General features: G+C 40.9%; 1 long non-coding RNA gene across 2 annotated transcripts in view; it reads right to left on the bottom strand.

The window, feature by feature from the left end:
• The window catches only part of LOC112984977 (uncharacterized), a 91366-nt gene that overhangs the window by 68341 nt on the left and 7138 nt on the right, over window positions 1-15887 (bottom strand). Inside the window, exon 3 of one of the 2 annotated variants that reach the window (XR_003259628.2) lies at window positions 8098-10343. The exons of the other annotated variant lie outside the window; for it this stretch is intronic. This is a non-coding gene — a long non-coding RNA (uncharacterized LOC112984977). Of the gene's footprint in view, window positions 1-8097; window positions 10344-15887 lie in introns of those variants that run through there. 2 annotated transcript variants of the gene reach the window in all.

Here is a 15887-nt window from a genome sequence, read left to right on the forward strand (position 1 = left end):
AGATGGAAGATGTTGCACGCTGGGAGGCAAAATATGAACTACATCTTTTGGCTTCTAAACTTAACTGTAAAGGGTCAGAAAAAACGACTTGGGTGTCACTGGGCATTTTGATGAAGATGTCTTGCAGTGATAAAAAAAGGAAAAGTTAGGAAGGGAAAAGAATGGAACAGGGAAGTGATACTGAAAACACTTTCTATCATCCCAACATAGTGCATTGTGATCAGTTCCAGACACCCTGAAAAGGACAAAGTAGAAATGAAATGAGTTCAGAGATGACAATGAAAATAATTAGAGGCATGAAAAGCTTCTAGATGAATAGTAAAATTGAACCTGTTCACTTCAGAGAAGAAGTGAAAAGATAAAGGGGTTCAAAATAATGAATGGCACCAAAGAAAGTGAGTCCTGTTCATCATTTCCCATCATACAAGAGCAGGAGGACATCTGCTGAAAATGAAAGGCAAAGGGTGAAAAGCAATCCTTTCCCACAGCATATGATTGCCAGGTGGAGTTCATTGCCACCAGAGGTAATTGAGGCCAGGAGTTTCATGAATTAAAAAGGAATGGAAATGTGCACGGAAAAAAGAATATGCTAAGTCCTAAAAATAAACTGTGATTGTGATTTGAATTTAATGGAACTCATCTTCCAGCTGAGGCTGCAAGACATAAAGCAGTCTTTGAGGGTGGGAGAAAGCTAACTTTCTTCCCTCAGAGAAGTTTTTCTCTAAAACTACCTGCTCTAAGATTTCTCAGACCTTCCACTGAAGCACCTGGCACGTTCTGCTGTCCTGGAGAGGATGCTGCAGCAGATGTATCAGGGGCTGGTTATAGACTAGTAGGTCTTGCTCTTCTGCACTGACAAATGGGAACAAAGCTAGAAGCAGCTAAATGTGGCCATGAGGAGACAAAAAGAGACAGAGTTTGCAATAGTGCAGAAATGAAAATGAGCCCCAGAGCAGGCTCCGTTCCTAAGCAGCCAAACTCTCAAAAAATGATGCTTCCATTAAGAAACTAGCAGAGGAAAACAGAAGGAAGCTTTGAGAATACTGTTTTTCAGGAAAGATTATTAAACTGACACAAGCCATTGAGAAAAAATTTCACAGTCTGTGCAAAGTAGAAGAGCCATGAGTAATCCAGGAAATACTGAGGACAGCTGGAGATGGCAGTTGTCTGAGTGAAAACTGGAGATGATGTCTTGACTCCTATAGAGGAAGAAAGAGCAGATCCATCTATTTCTTCTTAGTGGATTGGCTAAAACTGAACCTTTGGGGGCTTTTTTTGAAGACATAAAATGTCAAAAGTACTTCCAGTTTTGGTCATTATTTCTATGTGGCGTATCTCATTTCTTTCAGCATTCTGTGTGTTAAAATTTTCAGTAAGGCTTTCAGTATTGCCCTCAGGGACTATATGAACAAGCAATGATGCTTTACTACTTTTTGAGATATAAGGAATCATGCCAGTTAGGAGTCTCTCTTGCTCTATTGACTATTGAGGGACTCAAGGTAGGCTAAGCACCCAACTTAGGCACTAAGGTAGAAGAGATTATATAAAACACACACACACACAATTTCAGTATTTCAGAAATGCTCCATTTTCTTCCACATTCCAATACCTTTTCAGAGATGTTCTATCTCTTCCAAAGCAGCACAAGTTTTGAATTTTTCTACAATCTGAATTTAAAGTACTACAGATATTCTTTTCATGTATATGGAATGCAGTTTCTATCCGGGCATTCTTCCCCTCCCAGCATTGGTTCTGCCCCATGGTTCTTATTTATGTGCTTTCTTAACTCTGCTGATGTTACCTGATTTTCCAATGTGGCATCATCCTCAGACAGTATAGTTAATTATACAGTCACTCTGTTCCAAGAGTTAAACACGACATAGGTTTTTACACGTCCAGTTTTTTCTAGGTAGCATTTTCTAAAGCCCCAGGTGAAAAGATTAAATTGATCCTTCTATCTATGTATTATTTGCTTCTCTTTTTGCTGAATAACTTGAAATTCTATTGCATACAAAAACTTTCATTTTCAAGTAGTTTTCCTTTCCCTTAGAGATATGTAAATCTTATAAGTTCTTTCAGCCTTTTTTTGTAAAAGACTAGCTGCTGTCTTGAGGGCCATGCACTCTCTTTGGGATTGTTTCCATTTCTGCACGGAAGTTCATCCTTTGAGTAGCCAGAGAAAGTGGAGAGAAGGGCAGACCATCAGGGAAAAATAACCAAGCAAGGCCTGGGAAGAGTCTAACATTTCTCCCTCCTTCAGTCCCTCAACTCTTATATCACCAACTCAATCCACTGTTTGATTTTTATTTTTTATATAAAGGGCCTGTTCTGGGACACAGATAATTATTATAGTTTATGTGGTTTTGCAATAAACAATATAAGCTTTGAACCAGTGACTGGAATAGCTAGCATTTAAATACATACAGAAATATTTTGCTGTCCAGCATCAGACAGGGAATATTAACCAGCTGAAATACTTATTCATAGACCTTCGACAGCTCAGTTCTGTGTATGCATAAGACTTACCAAGCTAATCAGAGACAGGTACAGCAATTTGAGTGAAAAATACTGTAAAGTTAAAAGTCTTTTTGCAGCTCAGAGTATATAACTTTTTGAACAGTAGATAAAAGTTAGAGAAACAGAAAGGAGCAAGCTTGTCTATGTGATCATCTATAGGTCAAATTTCTCTGCTGACCCCAGTGGGACATAAAGTAAATTTAAAACTGAAAATGAAATAAGATGAGTCTGACAGCTTCAGCCTCTGCAATGGCATGAGCTGGAATAGTACAGGTGGTCTCTTATCACCTGGTTCTGCATCCCCGCTCCCTGTAGCAAGGTGATGTACTTTCCTGGTTTCTCTGAAGTTCAGCTGTGATGGGCAGTTTGAATTAAAAACTTAATCGGGATAAGACTAAAGTGATTTGTCATCAAATCAAAATGATTTTTGTGTGTGCATGTGTGTGAAACCTGAAAAATAAAAAAGCAGTGATGAGATCTCTTCCATCTTTTCTCATCCTTAGGCTTGCCCTGTAGGCATCCTGCCCAAAGACTTGTTACTGGGATGGGTAAACAAGTAACACAGGCAGAAAAAAAAAATCCTTCCTACCTGCGCCTTTGCAAGAAAAAGCTCAGCCAGCTGGACAGCTGTGCATCTGTGTATATAACTGGAACTCACCATTTAGAGGACTGTGTAACTTTGAAACTAAGATTCTAGTGAAACTCTCTCATCTAAAGAAAATGAATTTGGCTTGCCAAGACAAATCAACTTGGCTCTTCTGAAACAGAAAAATAAACCAACTAGGCCAGAATGTAGAATTATGAAGTAACTAGGATAAACTGAAGAGTACTTTTGAAAACCAGAAGGAAAATATGAAGAGAGAAAACTATAATGTACCAATTAAAGGGGAATGTGTGCTATCCATGCTAATGCAGAATTCTTTTTATTTTGTTTTTTCTAGCAGAGTCTTCAAAAATATTAGTTTAGCTTCAGTATCTCACACTAGCAGCAGGAATGACAACAGTAATAATAAAATACCACACTTCAAATAGGCAACAGAAAAAATAGGTCTTTTAGTTCTTATTCACTGTTGTAATGGCTTGTATCCATTAAAATTCATAGCAATTTCAATGGGATCATAATTTCACTGTCTTTTTGAAAATCAGCAAACAATACAGTCCTGTGACAACATTTTAGACTCATGAAATAACCTTATGGGAGTCAAAAATATGTTTGCATTTTGTCAGTGTTAGCTGCCATCACTTCCACTTCCGAATCAAAATTTGCATGCACGCACACATGCACTCTAAGATATACATCCTTAGATATTTTTCATGACAATTTCCCTCACCACCACCACCAGAGACAGTTTTGTATTGTTTTACCAATTCAGAGTCTCGGTAACCCACATGCTGAACTGGCTCATCACTCGATCCTGCTAAGTTTCAGTAAGATCCGGGGGAAGAAAGCAAGGCGCTTTACAGTGATATTTTATAAAAGCATCATGTATGAAAAAGCAGTTCCAGAGCCAGTTGACAGACCCTGAAACAGGCTTTCGGTACCACAAGGTTACGCGTTTTGACAATAAAGAATTCAACTCGGAGAAAGACCAAACTGCACACCCTTTAAAATGAAAGAAAAGCTCACAGCTCCATTCCTACGAAACTGTTGTAAACAGGGTGACTGCAGCCAGCCAGGCCGACCCTGGCAGCACCTACCACAGGCTCAAAAGTCAAAACGAAACGAGGTAAATCTGATATCTTTAGCTCAGGAGCTTTCTGCTGCCTTCTTGGCCCTTTGCCTGCTCTTTGCACTTCGCTGTGCCCTTCAGACCCACCACGAAACGCCAGGCTGGAGTGAAAGTTCAAAGCGTTATCTCCCTGCACTGGGCAGGGAGCAGCCGTGGCCACGGGCTCAAAGGCAGCTGCGGCAGCAAAGCGAAATGGAGGGAAGGGGAAGAGCTGTGGCATCACGAGACCACCGGGCACCCGGTGCAGGGAGTGAGGCAGCAAGGTCGGCCGTGGTCCAACCTCAATCTTGCCAGCGAGGGGGTGGGGGGGCAGCGGTGAAGAGGAAGCTGAAGAGGAAAAAGTAGGGGGTTCCCCTCAGCAACAATGGTATTTAAAACTATACAGAAATACGTTATTTTTATACTGGATGGGCACTTTCAAGAAGTCAGGGATTATGCATATGGAAGTGTTTAGAAGAGGCTCTAACTGCTATGGGAGGATCCTAAACTGAGCGTAGCCTCACTAAATCTCTGGCCAGCTATGAGGGAGAAGCTATAGTGATTTCCTCTGGCCGAAGAAGGTTTTAATAAGCTTAGAGGTTTTCTGAGACCGTTGCTTACCACAATGAGCGCCACTGCCGCAGTGTTGGATGCACCTGTTGCCTTCACCTCCCATTTCTCTTCACGAAGGGTTTGACACAGGGACTCTTATTTTCGGTGATTATTTTGCCTAGAAAACCCAGCGCAAGGGGACTCTGACCCCCACTTGGGATTCCCTCACCCCAGCAGAAATACGAATAATAGCAAAAGACACCAGCTAAAGATATTAAAAAAGGACTCCACCTTTTCTAACCGTGCTTTCTGGGGGTCTGAGGCACGGCAGGCACAAACATGCCTGCTCGTTTGGAGAGGCAGCCCTGCCCCGCAGGCAGGATCCAGACGGGAACCACAGACGAACACGGGAAACAGAAATGGAAAGCTTGTGGAGAGGAACACAGAGAGGGGGCCACGAAACACCCACATATTGCCTATTGCACCGCAAAGAGGTCCAACACACAGCACCAGCAGGAACTCTGCCCAGATGTGTTAAGCAATTCCCTACTGATAGGAATTGCATCAGCTCTCCGGATACAGCTAAATCAGGCCACAGATTTTTACTGTCTTTGAAACTCTTTAAAACATACAGTAAAAGCTTTTTTTTTTTTTTTGTCATTGTTAAAAATCAGCTTGCCCCATATGTTTGATATTTTCAGTTTGTTTGTTGTGTAAGGTCTTTATTTCCTTTAACTTAACTCAGCGATACTATCCATATAGAGAAAGAGTTTTCAAATATATAGGCATAAATACGTACAGCAGTAAGTACAGACTGCAGTTTCTCTGCCAGATAGAGGGCGTCTTCCCTCATTATAGTGCAGGGTTTGGGGCTTTGATTTGCTTTGTCTTCAGTTTATGCACTGGTTCCCCATTTCTTCAACCATCTTCAGACAACCTTGAAATTAGGGTTAGTCACCAGCTAAGCTGGAAGAATGCTCTAACCAGCCCTGCTTGCACGGATTGCTTAAAATAATCTCTCGCTTCAAAGCATCTCCTCAAGTCATAAGATGGCTTTCCTCCAGCTGAATCCTATAATGTTCTGCAAACTGATTTTATGAATGGCCCAAGCATCCTTTCTTCCCTTCCACAAAACACTAGCTGGATCAAGCTGATATGCACAAAAGGGGGAGGAGAACAGCGTCAAAATAGTACTAGTTTTGCACTGCCTTTCTGCCAAGACAGGAAGCGGACCCATCCCTGCAAAGGGCACCCAGTTGGTGCTCCAGGGCTTTGAGGTGCGGGGCCGCAGCCAGCGGCGAGAGTGAAGGAGCCAGGTGCTGGCACCCCGTGCTGCGGGCTCACACAGGCATGCCGAAGGGCTTTCGCAGCCATTTCCAGCTGGGGCGTAGTGCTGCCACTTTGTGTATTAACTCTTACTGTCTCAGAGGGCATGAGAAAAGCAAACTCTGGAGAGGAACCAAAAATAATAGAGCTATTTAAAAGGCTTAACTGCCACATGCAAGGAAGACATAGGCCACCTGTGAAGAAGGACCAGGCCCCCTCTGCCTGCCCTCTACATGCGATCCATGCTGTCTCCTTGCTAACCCTCTGCCACCTGCATCCTCCCCAGCCTGCAAACTTCTCTCCAGGAGCAGAACCACCCGAGAGTGCAACGGCGCTCTCCCAAGCAGGTTTCCCAGGAACCACCTCTCTGTCCTTAGTCTCTCACTACCACAGTAATTACCACTCATACACTTATAGGCAGAGTTTCTCCACAAAAGGGGAGAATTTCACCATGTGAGTGGATTTCATGCAGCTAAGCCCAGTGAACCGAGGCCCAATATCTGAAACTAAGGCTTTCAGTGCCTTTCCAAAGCCGTCCTAATGCTCCTACAAATTCTATTTACCTCTCCTGACTCTCACTTCCCTGGTGCTCTCTGTACTTTTGATCTTCAGCCAGATCTCTGGACATAATCCTCTGTCTAAAGAAGCCATTACCTAGATATTGTCATCCATTAATAACTTACTAGTTACTAGTATGTTCTAGCCGCTTACTATTGGATCTAAACTGAAGGATCCTGGTTTTCTGCTCATCTAGGAGCAGCTCTGTTGATGCCAGTGGACCTTTTGGCCTAATTAAGCACTTCGCAAAGGCTCTGGCTATGCCGTCACACTTAGTATCCATTCTATTTTACACAGGGAAGCACTTTAACAGCTTTGGGATGCTTCAGGTTATGCAATGGCTGAAATGAAAAAACATCAATGCCATCCAAGCACCACAGTAGAAAGATGCCTGATTCAAATGCAGAGTGGACAGGAATCAACATAACTTGGAGTGTTTGGGGAAGGCAGGGAGGGGATTGGGACTAGAAGCTGGAGTGGGAAAAGGTAAAGAAAATTAGGAGGGCAAAATGGGGAACACAACAGGTTTGGAGGCTGGCAAGACCAACAGAAAAAAACATGTAGAGGGAGTAGAAAAAGAAAACTGTCCCTGGCTGAGCAGTGAGAATAAAAAAGAGCAAAGCAGGGACTGGTATTCAGCAGTAAGAAGTAGTAGGAAGACTGCTGTATAAATAAAACACTGTACAGGAAACACAGAAGCTTGGAGAGAATTGGGAATGCAGAGAAAGGAGAGCATATGGGATCAGGGTAGAACAAGCAGAATGTGAAGAAAAGGTGGAATGATTAAAGCAAAAGTTTCTGAGTTCAGGAGCTTAGAGGGAGCTTAGTCTCACCTTACTTTTTCTGTCAACAAATACCTACAAAAGTTTCTGGCAAAGTGTCCCAGCTCTCTTGGAAGCCTCATCCACCCAGCACAGGGCAGCCAGCAACTGTTCCCTGTCATGTTCTCGATTGCATAATTGCAGAGAAAGTTTCTCTGCAGAGAAAGTTTCTCTGCAGAGAAACTTAAATTTTCAGCCCTGTTGTTGACATGCCTACAGGTATCAACCACATAATTGAACCCCTGTGTTTTCTCTGCTTTTTTGAAACCAGACTCCCAATCTGGATTACATTTCCTACGTCATGTTGCATCATATAACTCTTGCACAGAGAATACGTATTATGAGAAAACACCCACCACGGGCTCTGCTCCACTGGCAGAGAAGGCTGGAAATTCTCTCTCATACTATAGTGTGCCATAAGTAAACACAGCTTACATCTTTTTAAGAGATTTCACATGAACTATATGGAGCCAGAGCAAAAGAAATAAATTCTTCTTAAAGTCAAGCAGGTGGAAGAAAAACATTTTCATTTGTTTTTCCCAGAGGAAAAGAAGAATCACACTTCCAGCATAACCCAGTCACACTTCCTGGACAGATCCCCCAGTAAAATCAAAACCTGTCAATAGACATTTTAATTTTATTGAAATGGCATTTTACCTCAAGGAATAAACTGCTTTATTTTTACCTCAAACTTTCTATTGTTAATCTATAAAATGGAGTAATACTACCTATTTATCTCTTTGAGATGCTATGAAAATAAAAAAAATACGAAGCACTCAGTTGCTACAGTAATTAGCATTATAGGAAAAGGCCTATGAGGAAACAAAGGATGTTGTCTTCAGAACAGGGTTTAAATCATGAGCAGTATGTTAACTTTACAGCCCACATAAAATGATGAAGAGTTAAAAAACATACTGAGGCCCTGCCCATTCTGGGCAGTGCATTCAGGCAAATATCCTGCAGGTAAAAAAAATGGTATGTACTGATACAAAGGCTTCATAGCTCACACAGGGGGATGCTCAGGCATCCTTCTTTCTGACATTTCCTGGAGAGTCTCTTAGATGACTTGGCAGTCAGAGGAATGTTTTTGTTAGTTTGTTTCTTGCGTCAAACTTGATTTGATTTGCCTTCAATGCGTAATTTAGTCTTTCACCTGGCTAAATAAGAAGTTATGTATTTGTAAGTCCTCTTCCCATGAGAATGGATACCTCATTAATATAGCTAAAATATAGCATATATATATTTAAAAATGCATTTAGGATGAAAGCCTTAAATTTCTGCTCTAACCCGTGTCCACATTCTATTTTTTGCACAAAGACATTTTTTATCAGCTTTTAGTTTCACTCTATCTTCAATAAAAATGAAATGCTTCATAATCACAAGACACGGCAGGACTTGTTACATTTTGAAATAGCAGTATGCTTGGGTGCTTAAGAGCATTTGGCTTGGTGCCTTGTGTCTAACCAACAACGCACCTAGGCGAGTTGCCATTGGATAGTGACTTAATCCCTGTCATGTTTAATCACTACATCAAAAGATTTAAAGACTAACGTTAAAGACCATTCAACTCGGGCACCATAGACTCTTAAATGGCGGAGCTGGGAAAAGCCACTTGGTTTACACAGTCAAAACCTGTTTCAAATCTTTAAGAACGAGAGTCAGGAGAGGTAAGAAAGAATCTCTTTCTCTGCGATCATCCCGTGGCTCAGACATCTACTCTGATGCCCTCTGACTTCCTGTAAGTATTACATACAAGGTGTTACTTGCACCATTTCCTTAAATAATTGTCACAGACAATTAGCTCCAGCCCACCTCTGTGCTGTTTGACGCCAATAAGAAAGTTATTAGGTCAGCGCTGAATGCACTGGATAATCCCGTCCCCATTTTGTGTGTAACTCTCTGCAGTGAGGATGAGTCATCCATTCCCCAGTGCAAAAGGCACGAGGGCCCTGTTTCACATTCCCTGAAGAATTTGACTCCAAAATGTAAAACCTCCTGCTTGAAACCCACATTGTTTCTGGACCTCATTGCTAGCAGCAGTAGCCAGAGCCGTTTCTGTCTGTCCAAATGGTTATAGAGTTAGAAGCTTCTCTTGGAGGTGTGGACTTTCCTACAATTCCCCAAGTGCTGTTACTAGGTGCTCAACTGAGATCTCAGACAGCTGAGAAATAAAACCAGTGTGGAATGTAGCTGCACATCCAGGTTTGTCCCTTGGGGCCCTGTTATTCCCATGTTGCATAAAGCTCATTGGCTTCTAAGTTCACTTCTCAGGTCTAAATCAAGTAGTATACCATGACTTGTAAAACCACTTGTGATTCTATATCTGAAAAAGCATCTCTCTTCATTTTCAGCCTCTGATTCAGGACTCTGATGCTACACCCAAACTAAGGCACAAATGCAATGCCTTCTGCACTGTGTCCCAAAGCCCCAGTCTCTCACTGTCCAGTGACTGCTGGAGGTCACCATGGCTTCTTCCTTGAGCTTGTTACAAGTTTTCTTCCAGTGGAAACAAGGGTAGGTCATGAGGGAGGAATGATGCATGCCAGGTCTCATTCTAACATGCTGTCGGGATGCAGGCACCACAGTTCAGAGGTGTCTTCATGGTTCCCAGTTAGATGCCTGATGTCTCAGAGAAGGATATGTCATTCAAAGTCCCTTTACTTGGCAAAGACCACATTCAATCAACTTCAGGAGATGCTTTGAGGTTAATTAGCTGTTTAATCAGACCATTTCCTGAGTGCTATATGGAGCAGCAGAGAGTCTGAGAGAGATTTTTGTTCTTCAGTTGGCACTTCGTTAACTGATGTGGTAATAGGTAACTTTGCTCTTCAGTTTATATGCGTGTTAAGTGTAAATGCATCTGGAGGTGGTATATAAGTGCATTAAACAAAAGAACAAAGTAATCACGTTAATTAGAATACTGATTTTAACCATATTCATCCAATATCATTCCATCTGCATTTCAGATGTCTCCCACTGAGTAAGGAGGAAAACAGTATTATTAGACCATGTAAAGAAACTTTGCCGTAGATACAAACTCTCTTTTTATTGCAGTCATGAATTTTCATTCATATATGAAAAATCAGATTTCAAAACTCAGATTATGAGAAATTAGAAAGAGAGTTCAGGTCTACAGTACAATCCCTCTTCTTACGAAGAACTGGTTATAGAGATCTGAACCTGCATTACTTGCCTTGCAAGTTCACTTCTCTGTGAACAACAGGAGCTGTCTAAAGTCTTTCAGATTATTTTCCCAAGCAGATAAGAAATTAGTATTGTGGTATCAGTGTATATGCTATCTGTATATTTGCTTTATTTACAGATAACTTTAATCTTTCACAGGTAGCCCTACAGCAATCTCTTTTTCCAGGTCCCAGAGCTGGCCACAAACTTCAAGGGAGCAACTCCCTTTCAGTAATCAACTTCTGCCAGATCCTATGGAGCAATGACATCCCTCCCTGATACTTTCCCTGCTACCCTGTACTTTATGCTGCCTTGACTAAAAATGTTTGCAGAGCCATAAAGCTAACAATATCACACATATTTCCAAGCATCAAGTCTTCCTCATAGGGTAGAAAAAAGAACCTGAAAAATGGCAGACTACACAGCAATGTCTGCTGTTATAGAAGTTATATCATGGAGGGGTCTTATCAGTAAAATAATTCCTTGTGAATGCTCATACAGATTTATAGTGCCTCCGTGTAAATGATTAGCAATCTATTCTACTTATCCCCACTTTATGTTAACAATATGTGGACTCAATTAAAGCATGAAACCTTTTTTTCAATTAAAAATAAAACTGTTTATCACCATTTCCTTATCAGGGTAAAAAGTGGCCTTGGTCATAGGTGTGCAATATCCCAATACAGGTAGGCTTTAATATTCAAAAACAACCTTTTCAATTGTCAGCCTTTATCGTAAGGTTGGCTTGTTTCTTCATGTATTAATATACACATACGCGCAGAGATACAAACAGAAAAGTTAAGGAAAACAAAATGATTTCTAGATCAATGACAGCCAGCAACAGATATTTGAAGATGGGATAAATCATGATCTCTGTACCCAACAGAATTATTTGCTTGAGTAAGGCAAGGAAGACTTGGCCCAAGGTGTTTAATGTAAATGTAATGTAAAAGACTTTTCAGTTCCAAGATACCATTATTCACATGACTTGCAAATAGTCTGGCTTAAACAGAATGGCAAGAGGCCTCATCTTGGGCTAACTACACTTTTTAATTTAAGAGAAAGGAAGCTGAAATGTGAACATGAATGGACTGTCACTGGGTATCAGTTTGTGAGGCAGCCTGTTCAGTTCTCCCTCACCACAAATACGTGGTGTCTGTGGAAAGCAAAGGCTGCACAACCTCCATGTCTGTAATGGGACAGCATTCTCCAAGGAAAGTTCTATATGCGTAGAACTATATTGCTGTTGGTCCTTGTTTATTATCGGCCCAAGCAATTGTGCATTGCCACAGTAAGACTCAGGATCAGAACTTCATTTGATGTTAATCTTCAGAGCTCATATCTAGTCCTGAGCATTTTGGAACTAATTTTGATATTATTTTCAACTACCTTCAGTTCATGATCTCACAGATTTCACACAGATTTGGCATAACTTTTTTCTGCAAAAAAAATCTAGGCAGGATAGCAACTGTGTTTTTGATAGTTATGTCTTAATTAGTAATTAAGTTTATGGCTCACTTATGATACACTGTATTTCGAGGATTAAAAGGTATATAGCATTAGAAGTTACAAGCACTTAGTATGTTATACAACTCTTAACCGAGGATTCTGCATGCTTATAACTAAGCTTTTGTAAAGCCTAGGGTCTTGGCAGAGAAATCAAACCACAGCATTCATTCTGAGGGCAAAGATTTTCTACCGCACATCTTGCTTTCAGGTCTGGTAGGCATGTTTTTATGGGAAAAAAAGCAGTAAGCTGCTTGCCAATTTTAGGAGCTTACTCGTTTAACTGAACAGTGGAGAGAGTAACATTGTCCGTAAATATGTATTTAACCAAAATAATAAGCTGGAAATGGAAGGATGTTCCTTCTAGAGAGTAACAAGCCAGTCTTAGAAACATCAGTGTAGATATTTTAATGAAAGACAAACCCTGATCTTAAACAATGTATTTTATCACACTGCACCTCCTTCTGAGGGACAGAATCTTAAGCAATTTCCACTTGTTTCACTGTTAACTTCAGGTTGGAGCGGGTAATTTGTACTTTGAAGAAAAAGTTATCATTCGAAGATGAACATTCACACTGTTGAGTGAGTCACAAAAATGTAATTCAGCTTCAACAGCAGACCAGCATAAGCTTGCTGGACATTTTCGCCTCCTTTATGGTCATTACGGACAGAATTCTGTAACAACAGACAAGCATCAAGTCTTGCTCATACAGTAAGAAAATGGAAAGCAGCAGACTACACAGTGATGTTCACTATTATGGAATCTATATCCTGTAAGGGACTTAACAGTAAAGTCATTCCTTGTGAATGCTCACCCAGATGTACAGTGCCTCTGTGTCTGTAATGACATCAATTTTCATCAATTTGGAAGTGTGTAATGACATTAATTTTCAATATCCTCTCCAGAATGGTGAGGATTCCAGATGAGGTACTTCTTAAATCCCCTGTCACTTGTGAGAAAGCCTATAGGCTCTCACCTGGTGCTTTCCTTTGCAAAAGCAGTATCAGTTTAACCTTTTGAGGTTACAGAATAATGCCTGGGAACAGAATCACATCTGCTTTGTGATTTTATATTTCCTTTCACAATTGTAAGCCCATCAGGTAACCTGTAAGCTTACAAAGGAAAACTGGCAAGAAGTCACAAATAACATTTATCATATCTGTTTGAATCTGCTTCTCATGTGCATGAAGACCACTTTATATCTTCTTCAATGTCTCTAAACACTGTGAAGTGGCTGTTTTGTTAAACAGAATAAGCTACATCTATTTTTACATGCCTACAATAAGTGATCACTGTAGGTTAGTAACTAAACTAGTTCAAAGGAGCTTGTCCGATCTTAAGCAATACAAGAATTTGGTCACAAGTTCAGCTTTTGCCATATAAGCAAAGTAAAATCAGTATTTCACAGTTCACACAGATTAAACACCAGCATAGAAAATCATCACAGAAAGCTGTTTCATACCTGAGACTTTTTGAGAGACAAGAGAATGAAGAATTTTTTTAAAAAGATACTTTTTTTTAGTTCAAATGAGTTCTACATCCAGGCAGCTCTGGTCATTGCATTTGAAAGAGAAGAGCAGTGAGAACAAGGAGCTCTGAAACACCTTGGTAAAATTCCAAGGCCTATTTCCATTCCAAAGGCCAAACCTTTCTGTCCTTACTCAGGCAAATCTGCCATCTACTTTAACTGGGCTCTCCTCTGTCATGTGGGATATCACTTTCTCTGTGAAGATACATATACTTATTCAGCATGCCAAACAGAAAATATTATTTGTTAATATTACAAAATGTAATTAAGAAAGTAAAACTGTGAAAGCAAAATCAGAAATGCAAAGAAGTCCCCTTACTAATAGGTCTATGTTTGGGAAGTAGTGTATGGAAATGTATGGGCTAGATAATCAATGTTTTTCCATACAAAACACCTATTGAAGGCATTTGTCTGATACATAATGACCTAGATGGTCTATTCTGATACATGTGTGTTAATGAGAGTCCAGAGCACATCTGAGCTCCTGGGTCAAAAGGTGTGACATGGCTATATCCCAGTGTCACATGGGGCTGAGACTGGGAGATATAGCAGTTTCCATAAAAAGGCAATCAAAGCACAGGGGTCAGATGCAGCCTGCAACACAATCCAGTAGGATCCCAAGCATAATGCAACATCCTCCAAGGGACAGCTATATGGAGTTAGCGACTTCCAATTCTGCACTGCTGATGAGCCCAACATTTGGGATATGGCTGTCTGAGGAGACAGACAATGGCTATAGTGCTTTCCACCTCTGGGTCCCAACTGAAACACATTCCATCCCCGCTTCGGTTATAAATGAACACTTTCATCCTCTTCTCCTCAGCTACGCTCTTTAAATGGTCAATGTTTCTAGAGCCCTCCCCCCTCTGCCCCTTCCTCTGACACTCCATGGAGGTAAGGCAGGAACAAGACCTAAAACACAAGAACCATATTTCCACTGAACACCTAAAACAGGCAATTCACAGTGGGACAAGGCATGAGGGGCAGCTTAAACACTCCTTCTTCTCCCCCATCCCCTCTTCTGTTTTATCCTGTAAGGGCCAAACATGATCTGATCCATCACATTTATGTAGTGATCAAAAAAATGCGGTGACTTGCATAATCTACGTTTTGGGTAAGGACATACTACAGGGTAGAGCCCACCGGCTAAAGGAGACTGAACCTGCTATACCTATCTCTATAACAACTGAGGAAGAGCTAGAGGAAAATGAGAAATGAGTATCTCTGCTGAGGAAAGGAGGGGAGCTGGGTTTCTGATTCACATCCTCAAACATCTGAGCTAAGGGAAGTCTGAGCTGTGGCTGATGCCGTTTTTTCTCATGCTAAATAAGGTTTAGTTTTCAAGCAGTCAGCTTTCAAGAGCTCCTTCCTTTTCAAATCAAAACCTCACCAACCAACAGTATAACTAATGAAACTGTAGAAACAACGATGGGTGTGGAAGTACAAATAACAATGGGTGTGGAAAGTTGCACATTGTAGGCTAATTACATGAGCCTTCAACTGTTCAGTTATGCTATGATGACCTTCTAAAAATCATTTAACTGGAAAAAAGTATGGATAGCCGGTTGGACCTGATTTCACCAAGGTGCCGCTGCAGTGCTATTAACCAAACGACATTTTGTACTCAAGGATTGAGCTGTTTAAATCGGAAGGTAATTATGACAAAATGCCAAAGAAAAGCAAAACTGTAAATTGAATTTGTTGCCCTCTAGTATAACCCAAGGATAAAGTGAGTTTTTGGAATCACATACATTTCTCTTGGAAAAATACAGTGTCTCATCTCAGAAGCAGTACTACCAACTGGGCATCGTGTGGTCCCCTGTTTTAGAAAAACATGGGCTGTGTTTGTGCTGGGATTGCTTGTCAGAGTTTTTTTTAGCCACAGCAGGTTGATAAATGCAGATGCCTGCACCCTTCCAAGCATTATTAAGTATGTCACATTAATTGCACAAAGTCATTTTGCTCTGCTCAGCATGTCAGACTTCTATATATATCTAGGAAAAATAATGTAGGCATGTGGTCAGAAAAACAGCTGTGTCACTCAGGCTTCTCTTTTACAACCAAAACAACGGTTAACCCAACCTGCATAGCTATGTGATGTAAGACAGTTTCAGCTGTGTGCTGCAGAACGTATCAAGATGCCCCTATAAAATCTCTGAGTAAACAAAGGTATTGCTTCTATGCAT

Source organism: Dromaius novaehollandiae, chromosome 1, assembly GCF_036370855.1.
Source record: "Dromaius novaehollandiae isolate bDroNov1 chromosome 1, bDroNov1.hap1, whole genome shotgun sequence".
NCBI lineage: Eukaryota > Metazoa > Chordata > Aves > Casuariiformes > Dromaiidae > Dromaius > Dromaius novaehollandiae.